This window comes from Pelodiscus sinensis, chromosome W (assembly GCF_052426305.1).
Source record: "Pelodiscus sinensis isolate ZL-2025 chromosome W, ASM5242630v1, whole genome shotgun sequence".
Classification (NCBI taxonomy): domain Eukaryota; kingdom Metazoa; phylum Chordata; order Testudines; family Trionychidae; genus Pelodiscus; species Pelodiscus sinensis.
In genome coordinates, this window is record NC_143084.1 from 11836419 (window position 1) to 11847296 (window position 10878).

General features: G+C 53.5%; 1 long non-coding RNA gene across 1 annotated transcript; it reads left to right on the top strand.

Annotated features, from left to right (window-relative positions):
• Window positions 1-3092: 3092 nt before the first annotated feature.
• LOC142825448 (uncharacterized) lies at window positions 3093-5591 on the top strand. Its single transcript, XR_016348246.1, has 3 exons — window positions 3093-3193; window positions 4544-4633; window positions 5459-5591. It is a non-coding gene; the product is annotated as an uncharacterized LOC142825448 (long non-coding RNA).
• Window positions 5592-10878: the final 5287 nt, after the last annotated feature.

Sequence of the window (10878 nt, forward strand, 5' to 3'; positions counted from 1 at the left end):
ATAGGAAGCCAGGATCAGGCCTAGGAGCATATTTCCCTTTAGATTCCCTTGGCATCATTGGCTGGATTTTCATGTCAGGGAAGAGTAACTGACGTTCTTCAAGATGAGTGTCCCCGTGGGTGCTCCACATTAGGTCGGTGCGCCACCGCCGAGCCATCGATCGTAGATTTTAGAGCAGTGTCCCAGGAGCCGCATGCTCCTAGGTGACAGGCATCGCGCATGCGCGAGCCCCATCCCCTCCTCAGTTCCTTCTCTACCCCAGAATGATGCCAGTGAGGAGGCCAGAATTCCGAAGTAGCAGGGAGAAAAGGCAAGTTTGTGGAGCACCCATGGGGACATTCATCTTGAAGAACATCAATTACTGCACAGGTGAGTAACCGCCTCCTCTTCTTTGAGAGAGATGTCCCTGTGGGTGCTCCACAGTAGGTGACTACAAAGCTATTCCGAATTAGGGAGATAGGGACTTCGTATCTGGCAGAAAAGCTGTAGGCGAGAGGTCCCTGCATAAGTGTGTAGTGCTTTGCGAAAGTGTGGTCCGAGGACCAGGTAGCAGCTGAACAAATGTCTCCTATGGGTACTTTGCGGAGGAATGCTATTGAGGTAGACATGTTTCTGGTGGAGTGTGCCTTTATATTGTCTGGAGGGATCACTTGCGATTGGGAGAAGCAGAGATTAATACAGTCCAAGATCCAGTGGGAAGAGTCTTTGTGATGAGAGGGCCAGGCCCTTATTGTGGTTAGCTATAGACACGAAAAGTCTCAGACTCTCGAAAAGGCCAAGTTTCTTGTAGGTAGAACGAGAGCACTCTGTGTAGGTCAAGGGTGTGCATTGTCCTCTCGAAGGAGTCGGCGTGGGGTTTGGGGAAAAGGGTAGGAAGGTGAATTGTCTGACTGAGGTGGAAGGATGAGTGTACCTTAGGGAGTGTCAGCCGACGGTCAGGGCAGTGTGTGTGTGTATGCTTCCGAGAAAAGGTTTAACGTCTGTGTCTTTACTGCTAGGACCGGGGTCCCGTCGCAGAGGGTGGCCAGCAGGCCAACAGACGCCCCGTTATATAGGAAGAGCTTATTACACCTTAGATTTTAACTGCTAGAACACAAAGTTCCTTCGCAGCGGGCAGCCTGGGAAAGGCTGGAAAGGTGCCCCAACGGATCTTGTCACCTGGGAGTGACACAGATCCAAACGCCCAAGCTCTCCCTATGTCTGTCCCTTTATGACCGGCTGAAGTTCTTTTAAATTGTGCTTGGTTCTGTTACAGCAACTGAAGGAGTCAGGTTAAAGCTTAAACAGTTACAGGTTTATTAAAAGACTTATAAAAGCATATGGTTACAATGGCTATTGCTCTATTTTTTAAATGCTAGCAAATTATATATATATATATATATATATATGTCTTAAAAATGATCACAGGAAAAAGGTAAAGATAGAAAATAGAAATAATGGTACCAAGTGACAGCTTAATCTTTAAAGAGCTCTAAGTCTATGTATATATATATACTTAAACAAAGGACCACATCCAGGTACAATTTTTACCCCTTTCTGTGCCTCTCGACTCCAGCGTGTCAGGCCAGGGCCGGTCTCTCAATTCCTAGGAAAGATGAATACGAGGTGGGCGTCCCCTTGGAACCTCGGGAGATCAAACACCTAACCCGACCAGCAGATAGATGGTAGATTGACACTCAGAGAAAATGCGCTGCTGGACCTATCTTTATACCCCTGGGGGCCCGTATTCTCTTTCTTATCTAAGATGCCGAATTGTACTGGTCCGTTTTGTGGCGCCAGTTCTTACAAGCAAGTTTCAAGTTAATTTACACTTGCAAGAGAGAGAACTAAATTGTGAGCACTAGACATTTTTTTACTGGGCGAGAGATTCCTCCCCCCGCGGATGGATGTGTGTTCATATCAATATGGGTTTCAGTCAAGGGCACTCCTTGGCAGCCTCTTGGTCAGCAATTGGCGTATCTCTGTTTACAGCCATTCACGGTCACACAGCCTGGGCTTTCTGCTCTGTGTGCCCTGTATGCTCCAGGCAAGCAAAAATGGATGTTACAAGGGGGTTCCTGTCTGGCTACAGGGAGGAATTCGGGGTGGGTACGTAGAGTGACCTTGTCTTTAAAAAAGGTGGTGTATGGGGGATCCGCCATCAGGGCTGTGATCTCTCCCACCCGTCTTGCCGAGGTAATGGCTACGAGAAAGCCGGCCTTCGTGGATAAATGCAAGAGAGAGGTGGTGGCCATTGGTTCAAAAGGTGGCCGAGTTAAAGCGTTCAGTACGAGATGGAGGTCCCACGGTTGTGTTGGGGGGGTGATATCAGGATAAAGTGCTTGAAGGCCCTTTAAAAACCTCTTAGTAAATGGATGTGCAAATATCGACGAGTCGTTTATCTGAAGGTGGAAGGTAGCAATAGCAGCAGGATGGACTTTAATGGCGCTTATTGCAAGGCCCGCTTGTTTAAGAAGCAGACGATAATCAAGGATGACAGGTAAGGAGGATGTTGACGGTGCTACCTGGCGGTGTACGCACCACGCAGAGAATCTCTTCCATTTTTGAAGGTAAGTCTTAACGGGTGCTCTGCAACCTACTGTGTAGAAGAACTGTTTGTACTTGTTGTGAACAAGTCAGTTCTAGCTCAGAACTATCTAGGAACCACACCTTCAGGTGTAACGAGTCGCGGTTCGGTTGGGCAGCGAGGGGTCCTGGGGGAAGAAGGAGATCCTGGCTGTGTGGTAGGTGGATCGGTGGTACATGGGACATCCTCATTAGAAAGGGAAACCATGGTTGACGTGGCCATGATGGAGCTTTGAAAATTAGGTGTGCTTTGTCTCTCCTTGCCTTGTGGACTACTGTGGCAGCCCGAGAACAGGGGGCTGCAGAAGCAGGGTGAAAGGCACTTACACGGGGGGTTGGGTGTGTGGGTTTATGTTCCCGGAGTAGGCCGCCAGAGTCTGCAGCCCAGGCAATTAGGACACCTGAAGCCCATCTGGAGCCAGCCTGGAGGGTAGACTGATTAGATCACCTGCCGCCAGTTAAGGCTGGGAGCACACAATAAAAACCTTCCCTCAGGCAAGGGAGGGGGAAGGAGAAAAGGGACGGATCAGAGGAAAGGAGTGCACAGCACAGCACAGCACAGCACAGCACAGGAGACAGACTTCAAGGCAGCCAGCAACAAGGCCTGTTCCAAGGCGTCGGGGAGGAGGTACCCAGGAAGGGTTGGGGAAGTGGCCCAGGGAGGGGCCGCTGTTCAGTGAGGCAAGGGCCAAGCCTCACAGCTCACTCGGGGCTACCCCCCGCATAGGGCCCTGGGCCGGAACCCGGAGCAAGTGGGTGGGACTGGGTTCCCCCCAATCCTCCTCCCGGCTGGTGGGCTGCCAGTAAGGAACGGGGGAGACCCTGTGGACTAATGGAGGGACTGACCTCCAAAACCCTGGACTGGCCGATGATGAAAAGGGCTCTGGTAACAGGGTACCCTTGCCTTCTCGGCAGTGAATAGGGACACTGCGAGCCTCTGAGGCGCACGCAAAGACCTGCCAGGAAGCGCAGGACCCAGGGGGGTTAGCCCAAACTTGCCACAACTACCCTGTTCAACAGGGGTATGGAGGGAAACGCGTACAGGAGGTGGGATGGCCAACTGATGAGAAAGGCGTCTCCCATGGACCCTTTGCCGATGCCTGCCCTGGAGCAGAATAGGTGACATTTTTTGTTGGATTGTGTGGCAAATAGATCTATGGTGGGGTGATCCCACGGCCTGAAAATACGTAAAAATATGTGTGGGTTTATTTCCACTCGAGGTCGGTCGGGCTCTGCTGAGTGCATCTGCCGTCGTGTTCAGGGTGCCCGGAAGGTGCACCGCGGTAATATTTATGCCGTATTTGAGGAACCAGTTCCAAAGTGCTATGGCTTCTGTGCAAAGCGCTCAAGATCGGGCCCCGCCCTGACAGCTTATGTAAAACATTGCCGCGACATTGTCTGTGTACAGTCTGACATGATTGTTGACGATGAACAGGAGGAATTCCACGCAAGCGTATCTGACTGCACGGAGTTCTAGTATGTTTATGTGTAGGTTCTTGTCCCTGCTGGACCACAACCCCTGGGCCGTGTGATGTCATAGGTGAGCACCCCATCCTGTAAGAGACGCATCTGTCGTCATGGAGACGGACGGTTCTGATGGATGGAAGGGGACTCCGGAACAAAGGCTGTGTGGACTTGTCCACCATTGCAGGGATTTCTTTACCAGTATTGGGCGCATTAGGTTTTGGATAGGGGGTGGACAGTGGGCTTGTAGACCTGTCCCAGCCATCCCTGTAAACATCTCATGTGGAGGCGAGCGTTGCTGACAACAAAATTGCACGCCGCCATGTGTCCCAGTAGGTGAAGGCAATTGTGTGTTTTTGTTCAGGGACTGGATTTTGGGGTGTTTACCAAGGCCACAATTTTTGGAAATGGTCCGGCAGGAGGGATGCGGTGTCCTTGTTGAATCGAGGCATGCTCCTATACATTGGATCTTTTGTATGGGAGAAAGCGTTGATTTGGCTTTGTTTATTTGTAGGCCGAGATGTTGGAATAAGCTTCTCGTGATTGACAGCGAGCAGCAGGAGTCGTTGTATGAGCGTGCTTTGAGGAGTCAGTCATATTCCAGGTAAGGGAATATGATGACGTTTTGCTTCCTCAGGTATGCTGTGACGACCGCCAGAACCTTTGAGAAGACCCTCGGGGCCGTAGAGAGTCCAAAGGGAAGTACTTTGTATTGGTAGTGTGGTGAACCTATGACAAACCGGAGAAAACATCTATGAGCTGGATGAATAGAGATTTGAAAATATGCATCTTGCAAGTTGAGGGACGAGAACCAATCATCCTGTTCCAACGCCGGTATAATAGTGGCAAGTGTTACCATCTTAAATTTCTTTTTCTGAACGAATTTGTTGAGTGCTTGCAGGTCTAAGATGGGTCTCCAGGCTCCCGACTGTTTTTCTGTCAGGAAGTAATGTGAGTATAAGCCCTTCCCCTTAAATTGTGCAGGGACTGGTTCAATCGCCCCTATATGCCAGAGGTGTTCTACCTCTTGTTGAAGCAGATTCTCGTGAGAGTGGTTCCTGAAGAGGGACTAGGATGGGGATGGAAAAGGGGGTATGAAGGGGATAAGATAGCCTTTGTCAATTATCTGGAGAACCCATCTGTCAGAGGTTATATGCTGCCAGTTGTTAAAGAATGGTAGCAGCCGGTGGTGAAAAAGTTTAGCTTGCAAAGGTGGTGTTGGAATAGATGAGAGGCTCTCACGACCCTCGACCTGATGTCCAAATTTGCTCATTGGATTGCTGCGAGTGTTGCAAGTTGGTAGAGGGTGGGCATCGTCGTTGGTTTCTGCCTCTGTTCTGTTGATGTTGGTCTTGTCTGTTATAATATTGAGTATAAGGAGGGTATCGAGGTCTAGACTAGGGCAGATACCTGTATTGTCTCCTTCTAGGTGCCAGGTTGTGGATCCCTAGAGAGTGAAGCGTTGCTCTGGAATCCTTCATCGAATGCAGAATTTCATTGGTATTTGCTGCAAACAGCTTCTGGCCGTCAAATGGAAGATCTTCCACGGTCTACTGGATTTCTCTAGAAAAGGGAGTGGAGTTAAACCACGAAGCCCTTCTCATGACTACTGCTGTTGCTATACATCGTGCAGCCGTATCAGGAGCATCTAACACAGCCTGCAAGGCTGTTCTGGCAATCATGTGACCCTCTGATATCAGTGCTTTGAACTGGTGTCTTTTTCCTCAGGAATGTCCGCAATAAATTCATTGAGTTTGGTGTAATTTCTGTAGTCATATGTACATAATAAAGCAGCATAATTGGAAATACAAAATTGCAACGTGGAGGACGTGTAAACTTTATGTCCGAATGAATCAAGTCTTTTGCTATCACGGTCCGATGGGGTGGACCGGAATTGTTGCTGCTGAAGGATAAACTTAATTTGTTGTCAGTATGACCTCTGTGTGACCTGGATGTTAAGTCTGGTCTTTGTAAAGAGGTAGGTGCTTGGACACAGGTATACAACCAGGAGGGGATAGGTGAAACTGGTTTGAACCTGTTGTAAGGCCTGAAAAGGGACTGTGAGGGGGCAGGTAATGATTGGAGGGAATTTGGTGCAAAGGGGCATGACCTGTGTATGCATGCAACTGTAAGTGGTCAATGGGAAAGGGGTGATTACCATGTAAGATAGTACAAAAGACATTGCCTTTTGTTTGAGAAGTTGCAAAACTTTTTCCTGAGAGTATCCTGGAGGTTTTTGCCCTGGAATGCATTCCTGAATAAAGCTGGTTGCTTAAGAAGGGTGTCTGGAATTAATTGAGACGGGCTTGGACCCCCATCCGAACCCTCGGATTAAAATTCTCCGTCACTGCTTAGTTTTCTGTTGCGCAGCTTCCACTATGAGAGAGCTAGGTACTGGATGGGTGAAAAGAAACTCAGAGCCCTTGGGCAAAACGTAGTACTTCTTGTCTGCTCTTTTGGAGGTAGGAGTGGATGATGCTCGGGTTTGCCACACCATCTTTGCAGGTTCCGTTATTGCTGGATCAATTGGTAGTGCTATTTTAGAGGGTGTTATTGAGTGCAATATGTCCGTTAATTCATGTTGGCTTTCGATGACCACCTGGAGGGGGATATTTAATTCAGCAGCCACACGTTTAAAAAAAGGTCTTGAAAATGTGCAAGGTCGTCTGAGGTAGTTGAAGGTGGAGGCGCACAGCTGCTTCCTGTGCTGGAGCGGGTTCGTTTGACTCCAAGAGTATGTCCGTAACTTGGTTGGGTGGTTCCTCTTGCTGTGCTTTGCTTCGTAGGTGGGGAGTGTGGTGAAGGGAAATATTGCACTAGATGTCGTTTCCAGCCATGGTGGTGTTTTTGGCGAGGTTGATCAAATATTGCCACTGTGGGTATGGCATAGGTGGAGGTACCCAGAGATTGCCATACCATGGAGGCATGTTCCCATAATTAGAGCATGACCTGGAAGCGTAAATAGACCGATCTGTGTGGGGGGAGTTTTCTGGAGAGAACCCCACATAAAGGTCATCTTCAGATTCGGATGAAAATCTTTCTTGATGTAATTTGTGATGTTAACATAGCAGGAGAATGGTCAGGACTGAGAAATGGTGACTTGAACGTGGAAGAGACTAATAAGTCTGTATGTTGCTGTGGCGGGGCAGCCCCGCCACTCCCGGAGACGGCTGCGGCCCGGGGCCGCCCCGAACCCGGAGGGACGTTGTTAGGGCCGGGAGGCCCGAGCGCCAGGGAGAATCGGCGCCCGCCCGGCCCCACACCGAGCGTGACATCACCAGCACGCCGGAGGGACGCGGCGCCTGCGGATGACGCAGGGCGAGACGTCATCGGCCTGCGTCGGGCGGGGGATTTAAAAGTAGCCGCCGCCCGCACGGGAAGGGGAGGCGAGCGGAGAGACGGAGCAGCCCGGGAGGAGCCGGGGGAGACCGGGTACTGGCGGCCCTGGGTGCGGCTAAACCCAGGGGGCCGAGGATAAGGAGGGGACGGACCGGGGGGAGAAAGAAGCAGCCCAGGGCGGGGCCGCGGAACCCGTGAGCGGGGGAGTTTAGGGTTCGCAGACCCCCCCCGTTGTGAGTGAGGACCAGCGTCCTGTCTCCAGGGCCCTGGGTTGGGGTCCGGAGCGAGGGCGGGCCCGGACCCCCTTTCTCTCCCCCTTCCCCCAGTGCGTGGCCGCTGCATAGGCGGCGGTGTAACCCGTGCGTGGCGTAGCACGGTGGGACTAGCAAGGATTGCAAAAACCCTTGAGCGACAGGAGGGGCGCGCCTGGCAATAGGACGGTTAAAAGGGGGGGGGGTTTCCCCTCTCCCCCCTTCTTCCGGCGGCGGGGCACCTTACACGTGGTGGAGAACGTGGGCAGCAGACCCCGAAACAGGGGTCTAGGGGGGGAAGGTAGGAAGCGTTAATGCAGATTTGATTTACAGAAGAGATGGAACCCAACCAGATTATAGAGTGGTGGACGGAGACGCAGAAGGTGCAGCAACAGCAGCAGATGCAGGCCTTGCAGCAGCTCTTGAACCAGTTTCAAGAGCGGCAGGAGCAGGCGGCGAGGGAATCGCGGGGCGCAGCCATCGGGGTCGTGACCGGGACGCCGGGAGCCGACGAGGAGAGTGGGTCCCGGCTGCCCATACGGCTGACTAAATGAGGACCGGACGATGACCCGGAGGCCTTCTTGCTCACGTTTGAGCGGGTGGCCACCGCGGCCAGATGGCCCCAGGAACATTGGGCGACCCTACTTGCACCATATCTCTCAGGACCCGCCCAGCTGGCCTACCGAGGGATGTCGACGCGGGACGCGTTGTGCTATTATAAGGTGAAAGAAGCGGTCCTCGACCAGCTAGGGGTTACCCCGGAGACACACCGGCGGAGGTTCCGAGAGGCCAGGTACGACCCACAAGAACGACCGCGAGCGGTGGCGCAGCGGGTGAAGGAGGCAGGCACGCGATGGCTCGAGCCCGAGAATAAGACGGGGACCCAGGTAGCCGATATGGTTATCCTGGAGCAGTATATTCGGATTCTCCCCACGGAAGGGCAGCTGTGGGTACGCCGTCACCTACCAGAGACCTTGGACGAAGCCGTGACCTTGATGGAACACTTTCTAGCCGCGGAGGGGGTAGAAGGGAAGCCCGCCGGTGGCCAGCAACGGGAGGCCAGGAAGGGCGAGCCGACCACGCCGAAACTCGCCGGACCCCTACGTAGCGGTGAGGGACGAAGAGGACCCTTAGGACCCCTCCCGGAAAGGAGGCTGGCACCACGGTGGAGCCGGCCCCCAACCGAAGCTAGGGTAGATCGAGCGACCGAGACCGGACCGGGGATTTCCCCACCGGAAGGGGCGTCCAAGGTGGTTTGCTACCAATGTGGACAGGAGGGCCACTACAAACGGGATTGCACGATGATGGATTGCACCTTCGGCCAGAGACGGGGAGCAGCGAGTACCGCGCAGGTAACAAGAAAACTATGGGTCGATGGGCACCCCGTGGAGGCAATATTAGACTCAGGGTGTGGGCAGACCATTGTTAGGAGAGACGTAATATACCCGAGGCAAGCAAAAGGTCCCACCATCGCCCTCCGGTGCGTTCATGGAGATGTCCATCACTACCCCACAACGCGGGTGCGGATCAGGGATGGAGAATTAGAAGAGGAATGCGTAGTGGCGGTAGGCCCCAAGTTGGCATACCCACTCCTGGTGGGGCGGGATTGGCCGGGGCTAAGGAGACTTTTAAGCCAATGGGGCGAGGCAAAACCCACCGGGAGGGAAGGGGATGCCGAACAGGGGACGCTGGTAGCCCAGGAGGATGAGGAACAGGAAGGACCAGGGCCCCCACAGAGAGCTGAAGGGACCCCGGTGACGGCACGCCTAGAGGTGGAGGAGGGAGACTTCCTTACACAGCAGCGGGAAGACCCCACCCTGCAAACTGCCTGGGCCCAGATTCGGACGACGGAGGCACCCCGACCCGGAGGACCGCCAAGTCAACCCGGAGGACCCCGGTTTGAGGTGAAGGGGGACCGTCTGTACTGGGTAGCAGAGGGAGACCTTCCCGGGGAGGAACGGTGGCAGCTCCTAGTCCCGCGACCTTACCGCTGGAAGGTCCTGGAACTGACCCATGAACATCCGTGGTCAGGGCATTTAGGGACGGAAAAGACTCAGCAGAAGGTGTTACAGCGGTTTTACTGGCCAGGGGTGTACCAGGAGATTAAGAAGTTCTGCACCTCTTGTCCGCAGTGCCAGAAGACCTCCACCAGTCGGGCACCCCCGGCCCCATTAGTCCCCCTCCCCGTGGTAGGGACCCCCTTCGAACGGGTCGCGCTGGACCTGGTGGGGCTCCTGGATAAGTCCGCGCGGGGACATTGCTACATCCTGGTTATTGTGGACTATGCTACGCGCTGGCCCGAGGCCATCCCCCTGAAGAAGGCCACGGCCCCGGTAATAGCGGAGGCGCTGGTAAAATTGTTTTCATGGGTCGGGTTGCCCAAAGAGTTATTAACAGACCAAGGGACGAATTTAACGTCCAAAGTAATGGTGGACTTGTGTAAGGCGTTGCAGATCAGAAAGATTCGAACATCCGTGTACCACCCGCAAACCGACGGACTAGTGGAATGTTTTAATCGTACCCTAAAGGGGATGCTGCGGAAATTTGCACAGGACGACCCTCGTGAGTGGGACAAGCTACTCCCGGCCTTGATGTTTGCGGTGCGAGAAGTCCCCCAGTCGTCCTTAGGATACTCCCCGTTTGAGCTACTGTACGGACGGCGACCCCGAGGCATCCTAGACCTGGTAAGAGAAGGCTGGAAGGCCACCACCTCCACCGCGCTCGGGACGGCCCAGTACGTGAGTAAACTGAAGAAAACCCTGCATGAGTTGGCGGGATGGGCCCAAGGGAACCTGAAGAGGTCACAGGACCGGCAGAAGGAGAATTATGATAGGAAGGCCCAGGTGCGGGAATTCGAGCCAGGTGACCAGGTCCTCCTGCTACTGCCCAGCGGGGACTCGAAACTGCTAGCCCACTGGCAAGGCCCCTTCCGGGTAGTGAGGAAGGTGGGGCCCGTAGACTATGAGGTACGAGTAAATAGGAACAGGGGAGAAACACAAATTTATCATGTTAATTTACTAAAGAAATGGAACCCCCGGGAGGCTCTCTTAGTAGACCCCCGGCCAACCAACATTGAGTTCAGCCCGTGGGGAGAGCCAGAGGTCAGGATCGACGGGATAAAGGTCGGAGAGGACCTCTCCCGCCCACAGCGGGACCAGTTACAGGGCCTTCTGGAAGGGTTCAGGGAGGTGCTGACGAGCCGCCCTGGGCAGACCACCCTGGTGCAACATGAGATTAGGACGGAGCCCGGTAAAGTAGT